The following is a 13,519-nucleotide window of genomic DNA, read 5'->3' on the forward strand; positions in this document are numbered from 1 at the left end:
CACGGTTGTGATTTAAAAATTGGACTGAAATGTGCATATGACAGAAGCGCAAAGACAAGATCAGAGCAGTCATGTTTCAAGGGATTACAAGGATCAGCAGTGTTTTTTACTTAGTTGTCCATGGCTAAGCTCTTTCTCCCCTTCTTCTGCCTTCCTACAGCAGAAATTGTGATTCTTAAATTTTAGGTATTTTTTCCATATCTTAAGTATAAAAGTGAAAAAAAAAAAAAAAATTAGAATCGTTCTCTCCTGCTCCTGTCCTCTGTTTTTCTACGTGGAGACAAATGGAATGTTACATAGCTTGTCAGTTTGCCAGTACTTGAATGTGCTCACAAGGCTGTGCATGACCCTTTACTTTCACCGTTCTCCCTTGCCATCGTTAGTTACAGTCCTGTTCCCCTCCTCTGCTCTCAGACACCGTATCCTCCATCGAGGATGCTCCTTGTTTCCTTTTTGTTCCCTGATATTCCTATGGGCCCATTTCTCCAGTGCTTCCTCTCCCTGAATACATGCAGGGACGTCTCCCCAGGTGCAGTCCCTGCGCCTCCCCCCGACACCCAGCCCTCCCAGCCCTCCCTTGCCTCCTGCTCTGACTTCAACACTCAGAGGCTTCCTCTCCACCTGCCTTCAGTGCTGGGCAAAATGCACTGGTGACAATTCTGGGAAAATTACTTTGCAGAGAGAAGTTGTAAGGCTGCAACTCCACAAGCGTGTGCATGGCTTAGCCGGACACCTCATCCCATATTCCTGTAGGACAAGACACCTGGTACAGCCAGGACCACAGCAACAGGAGACACATCTCTGTGCAAAACCTGAGTGTAGCATCTCCTGTTCCACTACAGCTTCCATCTCCTCTGATCTTCCTGCTGTGTGGTGCTCTGCACACACTGTTTATCACCTACACAGCACATTATTAATGATAGACATGCATAGTCTTGCCCATGGATCCCCATTAGTTATCTGTGGCACTTGCTTTTTTTCCCCAGTCTGTGTAGCAGTTTCCTTGCCCCAGCCTTTTGTATCATCAGTATGTTACTGTGGGTAGAAGTGCAGTATTTCTGGATTAGTAATTGTCACTAGAAGTCCATGTTATTTGATTGCAGAGTCTTGATCCAAGAGGGAAAGAGATGCCTGAAACTGTAGCCTGTACAGTTTCCCTGGCAAAGCTGTGAGTTCCCTCCTGCCTCTGCCCAGCTGGGGAGGTGGGGGGTGACGGCTGAAGGACACTGGTACCTCCCACACTGGCAGGATCCTCCACCTGACCCCAAATGACTCAGTCTGCATTTTTCAAATGCGCCAGGAGACAGTCTCTGGGCTGACACATCCGCTAGAGCTCCCAGCAGGCAGAAGTGCACTTTGCATCCTTGTCTGTGGCATAAGAAGCCTGTACATGTTATTTCCAGATTTTAGAAAGCATGTGTTTCTTTTACAGCCATGGATTTTTCCTTTCTCTTGTGTTCACATTCAGTGTCATTCACTTTTCATCTCTGTAAAATGGGAAAGCAAAGCTGGCCCATAAAGCCGTGCTGGGAGCTGCAAGCCAGGTTGGTAGCTCACTCAGTTCTAGCACCCCAGAACAGCGAGTATGCCTGACCATTCACACACACACACACACACACACACACACACACACACACACACACACACACACAAAGCAGCAAATGTGAAGGCTTGATTAGTCTGCTTCTTCCCACAGCAAAACATTTCCAAGGAGTCATACTGGGAGAGGAGCAGAGATCACAACTTACCTCATGACATACAAAATACCAAGGAGGTGAAGGCTGTTCTGTGTGAAGTTAGACCTGGTGGACACTTAATAATGAAACGGGGCGCATCTTTCAGTTGCCTCTGCTCTCTGGGTGGATGCTAACTAGTGAGGGACCTAACTGTAGCCTGTGAAGTCTCATATGGAAGTTGTGTTATGTAGTCACTAGGTCACATTAATCATCCATAACTGTGTCTCCAGGCACTTGACCAGTAGATCTCCTTACAGTACTAACACATCAGCTGCACTCTGACATTTTGAACCTAGTTATTGAATACCTCACAGCCACCCTGAAAATACACATTTGACACTGTGACTTAAAACCCATCCTGGGCCACCCCGGCTCAGGAAGTCTCTCAGTCACAGGTTTCTGAAATCCGAGAGGAGAAATGTTGCTGTATGTTTACTTTCTTCTTATGCCCCTCCAGAGGCATCTGCCAGGGGGGAGAAGGTGAGTAAGCCAGATCAGTGTTAGGTCTGACCTGAACAGCTAGTGGGTTTTAAATCTTTCTGTAGAAACTGGCTGCCAAATTCTGAAAGGCTGTAAAGAAAACAAAACAAAACCACCACGGCAATGTCACCCCTCCGTCCCAAAACAAAATCCACCGAAATAGTGGTGGGTCAGGCCAAGCTCTGCGCTCCCCTGGACCTCACTGCTGTAGATCATTCAGTTCTTTCCAAGCAGAGCCACTCCAGCACTGAGAAGACGGTCTATTGGAGGCAAAGAGCTGTGGTTCATTCATTGCCTTTCACAGATGTATTGTGCCCTCTCTGCTTTTTGTTTTCAAAAGGGGTGTGAAATAACCTGCCATTTAGATAAGAATTTACCATCTGGATGGCTGTCCATACACTGAACCTTACATTCCCTCCTGCAGACCAAATCAGGGGTTTTGGTCACTGGGGAGCTGTGCTGTGACCTCAGTTTTGTTTCTACTGTAAACAGGAGCTGAATGAGTTTATTTGGCACCATAACAGTCTCAAAGGCCAAGAGAAAAAATCTGTGTGTGCTTTTTGCCTTTAGGTTTTACTGGTGCCAACCCAGACGTATGCCTCCGTATTTGACTTGCTGGACAAGGGATGAAGTGCTGATACATGTTACGGCTTATTCCTTGCACTCGTGTCAGGTCTTTTTCAGCCTGCCTGTTTGGCCAAGCTTTGGGGAGAGTCCACTGAAGGTGTGTGACTTGGTGCAGGGCTTGTTCAGATGTCAAGCCCTTTCAACCACAGAGTAATGAGAAACAGATGGAGCATGTGGAGAGAGTTGCTAAATTCTGTTCTTCTCTAAACAGGATATCATGCTGTCTTTTTTTAGCAAAATAAAATCATGCGATTTTAGAGATTTTTTTTCTCTGAGCAGGATTCTAACACTTGAGAAGGATGTTTCAGCCATGTCTTCTATTCTCATACTGTATGACAGATGTCACTTTTGTTCATAGCAGAAAACTAGATGGGTACTTTCATGTTTTCCCCTTCCTGGTATGAGGAACCTGCTGATGGAGCTACAGATGCCCACCAGTAACACCCAGTGCTGCTGTGCACTGCTTGTCCTCAGCCAGCTGGTCACTCGCTCTGCAGGTCCGAAGACCAGCTCTGAAGGGCAGCAAGCACAAAGCAGTGCCTGCAGGCTCTGGCCAGTGTTTCAAGGGCTGAATTGCTTTTCTTTCCCTGAACAGAAAGTACTGGTCATATTTCAGCTGCCTTAGAGCTTTTCTGTCTTCTAGGAGAAACTTCAAAGCATGGTTAGAGGCTTTTCCCAAAGCATTGTTTATGGAAAGCTGCTTTTTTTAATGGATGGGCTGGTTAGAGCAAAGACCAAACCCAAACCAAACTTGTGGTCCATAGATGTAACAAGTCGGCCAAATCCAGAGATCTTCCTCAGGCTTTTTTTAGGAGCTCATGTTTTATGGTCTATGCATCACTGACTTGGAGTTCAAGGAAATAAATGTAAAATTGCCTAGAGGGCAGGATCTAGTTTATAGTCCAAAAGCTGATGCCTGTAAGTATTAAATATTACTTTGCTTCATATTAAATACCACTGAAGCCATTAGATATGTTCAGGAAACGCTTTTATTGTAAGTCTGTGCTATTTTAGCTGAAAGCACTGGGGAGGACTTGGACCTCTCTCCTGTCATTTCAGCAACAGATCCCACTTCTGTTTGAAGCACGACTCCTCCAACCTACAGTGATCTTGGAAGTTATATCAACAATTCACGCTTCTTTTTTTCTTTTCTTGTAACTGTTGTTGGGAAGCTGGATGGAAGGCGTATAATGAAACTCTTCCGCTTTAGTTCTGTGAAGTCTTAGGACTATTATCCTTGTTAAATTTGCCTCTCTCCTTGCCCAGTCACCTTTGCAGTCCTTGTTTGGCTGTACTACAGCAACTGTTGTTGTAAGCAGAGGTTAAGAGAGATGGAGCTGAGGCCTCTGAGGATCTCTTTATGATGCTGAGAAGTAACCTTCTTTGCATCTACAATACCAGTTGACTTGGAGTGAATACTTGGGATTATGTGGAAACAAAAAAATTGAGTACAGAAAAATCAAATATGTTTGTGGATCATTTCGAAAGTGCTTGCACTAGCAGGAAGGTTGTCTCATTTTATTTTGGCTGTTTCAGAAAAAAAAGACAACTGTCTGGGTCTGTAACTTTATACTAAACATTTTTATTTTTATCCCTCAAATTATAAGTTGCATTTGAGAAGAGTAAACAAAACAAGATTGAATGTAACACAGGCAGAATTGTGGTGGTTACAACAGAGGTAATTGTTCTGCCCGAATTATATCAATGAACCTTTCTGTGCTCTCAGTCCACACGTGGGAGTGAGAAATGAGGGGGGTGGGGATGAAGGGCTTGAGGAAGAAAGGCGAGCGGGTGGCAGAGAAGTCACCTGAGCTTTTAATTCCCTCTTGGGAATTAAATCCGTCTTCATCAGAGAAAAAAATATTGTTTTCGTAGTGTTTTTTTTTTTTGTACAGTTCCTTTTCTCCTGCTGTCCATTTTCTGTATTTTAACCCTTGGGGAGCTGGAGGCATCACGCAGCATCTGACGTGCTGTGAAGGAAACCACTGGCGCAGCGCTGGGCTGGCTGCCGGGCTGGGGCTGTCTCAGGAAATTCCAAATGAGTATAAATAAATGCTCTGTAGCAACCTCTGGGCTCCCTGCCTGCTGATGTGTCAGGAATACGCACTCCCTTTAAGGCAAAGGAAAGTGTGCTTCAGACTTAATTTCCTGAAAAACCAAAGGCGGCGAGGTCCGAGGGTCTGCTGCTGGGTGGATCGGTGAGTGGGACTCTGAACGGGGCGGGGGGAGAGGTGAGGTGCTGAGAAAAGGGATGCTGGGCACCCAGGGTAGCACCGCTGAAAACAGCCCCTGCTGTTCTTATAGGATATTAAGTTGGGATGGGATTTTCTTCCGTTTTTTAACAGTGCGTGATTAGCTGGGTTGTCTCGCCAGTGCTGCCGTCTGAATCTGAAGGGAGTTCGCACTTGCTGTTTCACGCACCTCTGGTAGCCCCTGGTTTTGTTGTTACATACAGAGTAGTTTATTTCCTTCAACAAATGAAGATTTTCTAGTGAGAGATGGATGTTGTGAACACTCAAGTGAAGGGTGCGCTGCACCTATTTACTGTAAGACATCATTTCAACAGCAGAAGGGGTAGCTGTTACCCTTCAAGTTGCTAATTTTGAATACTGTTCATAGGCTATCAATTATAAGCCACTGGTTTTATCTATTTAGAGCGTGCATAAAGAATTATTTCTAATAATGACCTTTTCTGTATTTTCTCTGATCGTCACTTTTTGAACTTTTTGGAGAAAATCAGTTCACCGGTCTGAACTTATTTTAAGTGCAGAGAAAAAGCTTTTGGTGTTTTTGGAAAATGCAAATTGCCCATGCTTTTGAAGTTTGGAAGGCAACACACGTCTTATCTCATACAAGGAATCAGTACTAGATTAATATAAAAAGAGGTAGGAGGGAACAATTCCCGGTATTTGAAATACCATACTGATTATGCAGCATAAACCATATTCCCTATGGAGGTAAGTATGTGACAAAATAACGTCCTTCTAGGACTCATAAATATTTGTAGAACCATTCTTGCAGAAGACAATTCTTCCATTTTTCCACCCTGTGCACAGCAGTGAGACCAAACTGAAGCTGTAAATCAGTTTTAATATTCCATGGCAGGTTTATATCCCAGGAGTCCAGATTCTTTCCTGATGGTTACTCCTGTTACAATAGCCCTATGTATCTGTTCTCCACTTCTCACCTCTTCAGAGATTTATAGGCACAGAAGGGTAATGATACTATAAATCTAAATATTTTGATTTTGTGATTCAGCTGGTTTTGGCTAGAAAGCAAACACTGCCTTCTTTGCTTGGGTTTGAGCAGGTAACACTGATGCACAGTTGTGTTAAAAGATATTTTCAGGCAAACACCTGGCTTTCATCCATTACTCCTTTGGTTGCCATGGACAGTGGGGATATGACCTGGATGAGTGAGGAAGAAGATAAATATTTGGGGGGTTTGCTCCTCTTCTGCTTTGCCAGCCCTTTGGGTTTTGTGAAGCGCATCCTACTATATGGATGCAAGCCTTCATCTTTATGATTATTTTTCCTTTGTCATTTTTCTTGTGACACTGAAGTGGTGTAAAGTAACAGCAGATGATGTACTGTTGGAAGAGCAGGGCAGATATGCCACATTTTCAAGGGTTGGCAAGGGAGGTAGGGAAGCTTCAGCGTTTCTTGTGTGCAGCAGAGGACAGCAAGCTGCCCTACCAACACTGGGACCCAACGGTGCAATCATTGGCATCGCTGGCTGAGCCAGTTAGCCCAGATCTGTTGGGATGTCTTTTCAGAAAGGAGGGCTATGGTAGTCTGAAACAGCTCTGCTCTCCTACTCTGTTCACTAGAGCACATCATACGGCTTTGTCCCAGGCTGTGAGGAGCTTGTGATTGGTATCTACTGTTTGCCATAACTTAGATTCTTTTTCCAGGCCTGAGTTAGTCTGATTTGGAAAGTATCTTTAAACTGAATGTTCTTCATTTGTCATAAATGTGCCTGGAGCCCTAAGTGTGCACACAGTAGAAAGTGAATGAAATAAATGCTTCAGGGAATGATGAAGGGCAGCTCTCAAGTGACAACTACTGCAAGATTTAAAAAAATGCACATGGCATCAGGTGCTCGGAAAGAATAAATTCATACCAGTTTGGATTTGCCATGTTGGCATCTGGTTTTCAAATGTAAGCAAACAGGACTGAGATGCCCCCCATTTCAAGCCTAGAAGTAAAGGACGACTGTTGACACCTCGTTGCTCTTTCTGGTGCTGCCAGAGAGAGCAGGAGGCCAACTGCACTACAAGGAGATGAGCGCCTTTCAGGGAACAACATTTTCTGTGGCTGAGCCAAAGAAGCCTCTGTCACCTGGGGTTCACTTTCAATGTAAGGCAAGCGCTCTCTTCCTCAGTCACATTTCTTGACACGGCTCCTTGGCTAAAGTGGCATTTGCAGAGAATGATTTGGGAAACGCATCAGCGCAATGCAACTAAGACTGCCATGTGCTTGATGGTGGACATGCTGGTCATGCTCAGAGCCACTTGGCAGCAATTTGCCCAAGTGGCCACTGTTTTTAGAGTAGTCTCTATGCAGAAGTCACAGCGCCGCTGACAACAGCAGCAGCCCCAGCCATGGTTGCTGCTCTGCTCTTCCTTGCTGCTGGTGGGGCAGTGAGCAGAATAAGCTAATGACTACATCCCTTCCCACCCATGCACTGCTCCCTCCAGTCGTGGCTTGATTTCCCCTGGGACCTTTGAGTCAGAACCTGTGATGGAGGCAAAACAGACTAGCTTCTTAGTTTCGAGTTTCTGTGGTTCCTGGCCTTGAGGTGGTGCACATACAAGATGTCCCACCACAGAACTGCCAGATCTAGGGCTATTCACAGAAAGTGAGAGCAGTTGAAAAGGAGACTTCATATCGGCTTCAAATGAGGGTTGTCAAAAATATAAAGCGGACTTTGTGAATTTTGGTAAGGGGGCATACTGAATGTCATTCTCAGACGAGCTGGCTGTGTTTGCCCCCTCCCCCAGCAACAGATTTCCCATAAACAAGATTAATCCTTTATTCAGGGTTAATTAATTGCATGACTTTCTTATAGCCTGTATTTTACATTTTAAATGAACTTCTGTTTGAGCTGCAAGTTTTCAGTTCAGAGATTCTAGATGTAAAAGTTAAAGACGTTCAAAAGACCAGAGGGGGTTAGGAGGTGTGTTTTTTGAAAGGTGGTTTCCACTTTCAGCTCACAGAAATAACTTTTAGTTGTGGTTACATGACGTTCAGATATAAACTCTGTAGGTAATTCCTTTTTACCATGTGAAAGAAAACCTTTAATGGTGTAAAAAAAGGTAACGTGACCTTGAAAGCCCCCTTCCTAACAGCAAAAAGCCTGTTCGTTTTATATATATATCCGCCTTTGAGTATCAGGCTCGTGAGCAGGCTGAGCACTTTCTATGTGATAACAAAATGCTGCGGTTTTCATAGCTATGAACAGTAGCCAGCATGTAGTTAGCAAACACGCAGCAAAGAGAGAAGAATAAAAAAAGCCAGAGTCTCTTTTACAAGGTTAAGAAATGGTTCTGTGGTTTAGGAATTGATGACAGTGGGTCATCCAGACTATGCATCCATCTGATTGCTAATACCAAGGTGAGAGCTGGCTCACCGTTTTTAATCGAATGCTAAACAATTATTTTTTTTATTATGTTATTATTATAATGATAATCCTAGTATAATACTAAGCAACTAACAGTTTTCAGGTTCAGAAGAACATAACTGCCTGAGAGACTGTTTTCACTGTGAGTTGATGAAGTCAATGGAAGAGCCTAGTTAAGTCAGTGGAAAGACCTGATTCTTTTAATGGCCTTAATGGTCCTACTTCTTCTAGAAAGAGCACGGTATTAATACAGTAGATCCATTCTTAAAATGCCTTCTTTTACCAATGTTGTGTGGTAAGTACAGCATCCAGCCCAGTCCCTTAGTGTTTGCATTCACAGTGCAACCAAAACACAGCAGCCCTCTGAACCATCTTTCTTCAACATTGCTGCTGCTGCTATGTTCCTAAGGTGGTGTCCTTAATTCACTTCTGCGAGGTTTGCCACTACAAATATCTAAGCCGGATCTTCTACATCTTGAAATAAAAACCTATTTATTACATAGTGTTGGAGCTACAGCCTTTCTCTGTTATTACTATCAGGGAAGTTGCTATCCCCCATTTTTCGATTACAGCCCAAACCCAAAGTACTGAGTATTTAGATGTCAGATTTAAAAGTAAGCTCCCCAGCTGAGGTATTGGCCCATAAATTTTAAAAAGTAATCTAAAAACCTTATAAAAAAATCTTACCATTTTTCTGTTCCTCGTTTTTCTTCGAGATTAAATTTGCAGCAAGCATTTACACTGGAGATTTATTTCTTCAGTAAAACATGCAGTAAATGGAATTCTTCTGCAACAGGAGAATCTTCCGTATCTGTAGCTGTGGGGTTGGTAGCAGGGTCAGTCATCGCTTTCTGGCTGGGGCATTTTGGTTTGGACTATAGTACCCCATGCCCTGCAGCCTCAGGTGCACCCGGAGTTAAATCCCATTTGCTCCAGGAGCAGCTGTAGCTGAGTAATAGCAAAACAGATTACCTTTCTTACAATGTGGTACTTACTGGTTGTTTTTCCACCAAAAAGAGGGGAAGGTCTAGGCTGTAGTGTAGTGTGCTGGGCAATTGTGCCGCTGCTTGCAGAAGCTGCCGTGGGTTATCCAGCCTGGCGTTCTGCAGGAGGGGTGGCTGGGGCCAGCACCGGCTATCACCATGGGCAGCTTCGTGGCTGGACTTTGGTGTGCTGCGGGGGTTCTGCTCCATCTGAGGGACAAGCAGCCAGCTGGGGCAGTCTGAGCTCCGCAGCTGGGTCGTGCTTCATGCCACGCTGTGTGCTTCACCGCGCAGGGAAAAATAAAACACTGGGTGCTCCTGCTGTGTCGCAAAGGGCAGAAACAACCTTCTGTTTCTGTTTTTCCCTCTCAGTTGCTGGAATAAAATAAAAATCTGACAGGTCGATTGTCTGGCTTTTGGGCTTTTTTGTCCACACCTTTGAGAATATTGGAGACCTAGGCTGAACTGTTGGAGAGCTAGTAATTTCATGGCATCCTCTGTATATTGCTAGCCAACAGAAAGCTGATCAAATGAGTGTGCTGCAAAGCCAAGGTCTGTTTTCCAGGTGTTTTGGGTGGACTTTTGTTGTTGTTTGTTCTTTGGTTTTGATTTTTCACTTACACTCAAATCCTAACACGTGAAAAGGAGCATGAAAGAAAAATTGTTAGTTCTTTCATTCTGCTTTTTCTTTTTGAAGAGGTGCTCAGCCTTATATGTTTTGCTTCTTTTCAGAATGCAAGGGCCATACTCATTTAGATATGCTGAAGAACAGAAAGAGAAAAGAACAATAGTATTTGGGGTGGGAAGAGAGGGTAAAAACATCAGTTTTGTCTCTGTTGCAGTAAAGAATCAAAAAGTTAGAACTCTTTTTCTTTTTTTTTTTTTAATCCCCTCTTTTCCTGCCCTAGATACTGTTTAAACTGAAGTTGAGCATGTAAGAATACTGATTAAACTCCACTTATGTCAGCTATTGCCTCTGTATTTTCCTTTGCAGCATTCTTTATGAATTGTCTTATGCCATAACTCTGGAAGGACACTGTTATGCATAACATTATTTCAGTGGAAAAGGCTTCTTTAATAGCAGTCACATCCAAGATAAAAATGCCTTAGAGGAGGTATCATAACCAGATGGGGAGAGAAGGCTTTACATGTGATGTCTGTATTTTTCAAGTACAGAAATACATCTTTAGTTGCTTCTCTGTGCTCTTCCTGGACCTTCAAACATAGATTTACAGTCAAGTTTTCCTAGTTTGCAGAACCAAAACTCTGTTCACATTTTCACTGCTTTTCTCTCCCTCTGAAGTCCTGAAGCACATCAAGTAAATGCCATGGTTTTTTTCCAGTTCTCCTGGTCTGGGAGCAGACACCATTAGTGTGGACTTGGGTATGGCTGACTCAATATTTTAACATACTGCACTGGATAGGATATAATTTAATAGAATTTGGCAAGGCTGGAATGTTTGGACAGAGCCAGTCCCAGCAGGGCAGGAGGCGAGAACTAAAGAGTGCTGCTTGTGTCCTGCCCGTGGTTATCCTGCAGCAGGGAGAGGGAAATGAAGTCTTTGCATACTTCTGGAGAAATGCATTAATAGCAACGGTGCCACAGTGAGGCCTCTGTGCTGCAGAGAGTGTTTTACTTCGCAGGTACTGGCCTGAAAGTATGATGTGCTTGCATCTCATTGCATTTAGTGACATTTCAGAAGAAAACAGGAGTGTCTGCTGCACTTTCACAGACAAAAGTGTCTGTGTTTGTGTGTCTGCCCATACTGTCTCAGTGTAACACAGTGACTTGATTAAACTTTGCCTGAGCTACTACAGAGACTGTAGAATAGTTCTAATTTGAGCAGTGCCCATGAGATCAGTTGGCCAAGGATGAGACAAGAAGCCTAACAAGAGTGTTTATGCTGCCTGGTATTTGCCACAATACTTCTGTGTGTGTTGGGGTGAATGGGGTAGGATTCTCTTGCTCACTTTCTGGCTGAGGGGCAAATAGATAGAGCTTCCTCTGAGGTTAATCTTGTGTAGCACTTGGTACTCACCCACCAAAGCCAGAGAGTAAGGGCATCCATGGTTGATCCAGGACCTAAGGGCTGAAAGGAAGAAGGGCTGCACTTTTACTGAGTGTTTCCTAGTTTTGTTTTTATTAGATGTTTTTTCTTTTGGAACCAACAAAAGCATTTTTACGGCTTGGAAACGTCCATCCATTTTGCTTTGTTCCACGATTAACAGGCACACCCATTTGGGCCCTTTCTCTGAGACAGCAAAACGCACAAAGGATTGGCGCAGCTTATGCACACTGCATCTGTGTTGTGTTGTTGATAGACTGCATGCCTGATCCTTGTTTGTCTAAACGTATCAAGAAATGTCTCCAGACATCACCTCACAATGCTGTGATTTTGTACGTGGAGTGTTCACTTTGTGGTTTTAAGGATAAATAACAGGCAGTCAGCTCCACGCACAGTTTTGTATAGTGGCAGATAGGAACTGTGTCCTGGTAGTGCAGACAGCTTACGCCGAGGACCAAAAGGATTTAATTGTGAAGACACTTGAGTTGCCTCCAGGTGTTGTGGAGAGGTTTAGCGAGGGATTCAATGTCAGTGTGATTATTTTTATTATTATTTATTTTTGATAGGTTTCTCTTCAGCAATCTTAATACCATTCTGTGAAGAAGAAAAAAAAATCTATCTGAGGTTCCAGTTTGACTCTCATGACTTAACATGAGATTTGCATGTCTTTTTAGAGGTTTTATGAATAGCTTTCCGAAGATGCATTAATTTTTAAGTCCTGGGACTTCCAAAGACTCTGTCCCTCCCTCCCCCATCTAACACTTATGTGTTGTGCCCAAGGACAGTGTACAGGAGCTACCCAACTTCACTGGTGTAGTGATGAGAGAATCAGAGATGTTGCTGGCTAGGAAGACAAGGACCGAGACCAGCAGGAAGGAACTGGGAAAAATGGGAGAGCAGGTAAAATTGACGGAACTTGAATTTACATGGGTTGGGTGAAGTGACTAGATCACAGCCTGTGATGAAAGGCAAGAGTATAAACAGATTTTGGGTTAGAATTGGTGAAGCAAGCAAATGGAAGTCAGTAGAAAAAAATGTGTCAGAAATCCAAAGCGTGGGAAAAAGTCTGAAGGAGATCAGAAGACTGCAGGGGGTGAGGGCCAGTGTGAGAGCAGGGACAAAGCTTGGGTGCAGTCAGGGAGGAAGAGTGACCATCCTGAGGCGAGGAGCTGTGGGGTGTGGAGAGTTGTCTGTCTGTGGGGAACAGAGCCAGGATGAGAATCTGGGAACAAAACAGAGAATTTTGAAGAGTATGCTCTGTCTCATTCCCTCCCTGTCAGTGGGAGTTCTGGAGACTTTTTTGCCTGCCTGACATTGAGGCAATCCTGATGGAAGGAGCTGTGTGTGCTTATGTGCTTAAAATATGTGCGTCTGCATGTATTTTTGCTTCCACTCTGGTATTTAGATGGCTATTTCGGGTGCATCTATAAGTAAATACCACAGCATACTGAGACTCTGGTCTTTCAGCAGAAACATGTGGTCGGGGTTGGGGGGGTTGTTTGTGTCTCCTGAACAGTCTGTCCATACTGCTGGACCGAGATACCAATGTGCTCAGGTCAGCCCCACTTCAGTGGCCCTCACAGGTGCCTGCATCTCCATCCTATTCTTTTCCCGTGCCAGTGAATGTAGACTTTCCCTGAGCAGCAGCATCCTCCTGTCTGCTGCTCAGGGTGTCCTGTGGTAGCCAAAAGCAAAAAGGATCACCGTGAAAACACTTATACTGTCTGTAGACAAAGCTTTTCTTAAGCATGCCAAGGAAACTGGAAAAACAGGAGCTTCCCCCACACACACCCCGTTTTCCTAAACCTTTTCACTACAACATTAAGTCACTTCCTGTAGTTGCAGTAAGTCGAGTTTCTTTCCACTCCCGGCGCCCTCCCCCAGGCTTATATTCCTTTAAGAGGACGCGACTTCCAAACCTCGCCTTTTTAAAAAAGGGAGAGGGAGCTGAATTCCCTCCCCGTCCCGGTAGCAGCCCCGCGATCGGGGCGGGCGGGGGCGGGGG

General features: G+C 44.3%; 1 protein-coding gene across 5 annotated transcripts in view; it reads left to right on the forward strand.

The window, feature by feature from the left end:
- Window positions 1–13,519, forward strand: part of KANK1 (KN motif and ankyrin repeat domains 1) — a 128,285-nt gene that overhangs the window by 85,769 nt on the left and 28,997 nt on the right. The window lies entirely within an intron of this gene.

This window comes from Patagioenas fasciata, chromosome Z (genome assembly GCF_037038585.1).
Source record: "Patagioenas fasciata isolate bPatFas1 chromosome Z, bPatFas1.hap1, whole genome shotgun sequence".
NCBI classification, from domain to species: Eukaryota; Metazoa; Chordata; class Aves; order Columbiformes; family Columbidae; genus Patagioenas; species Patagioenas fasciata.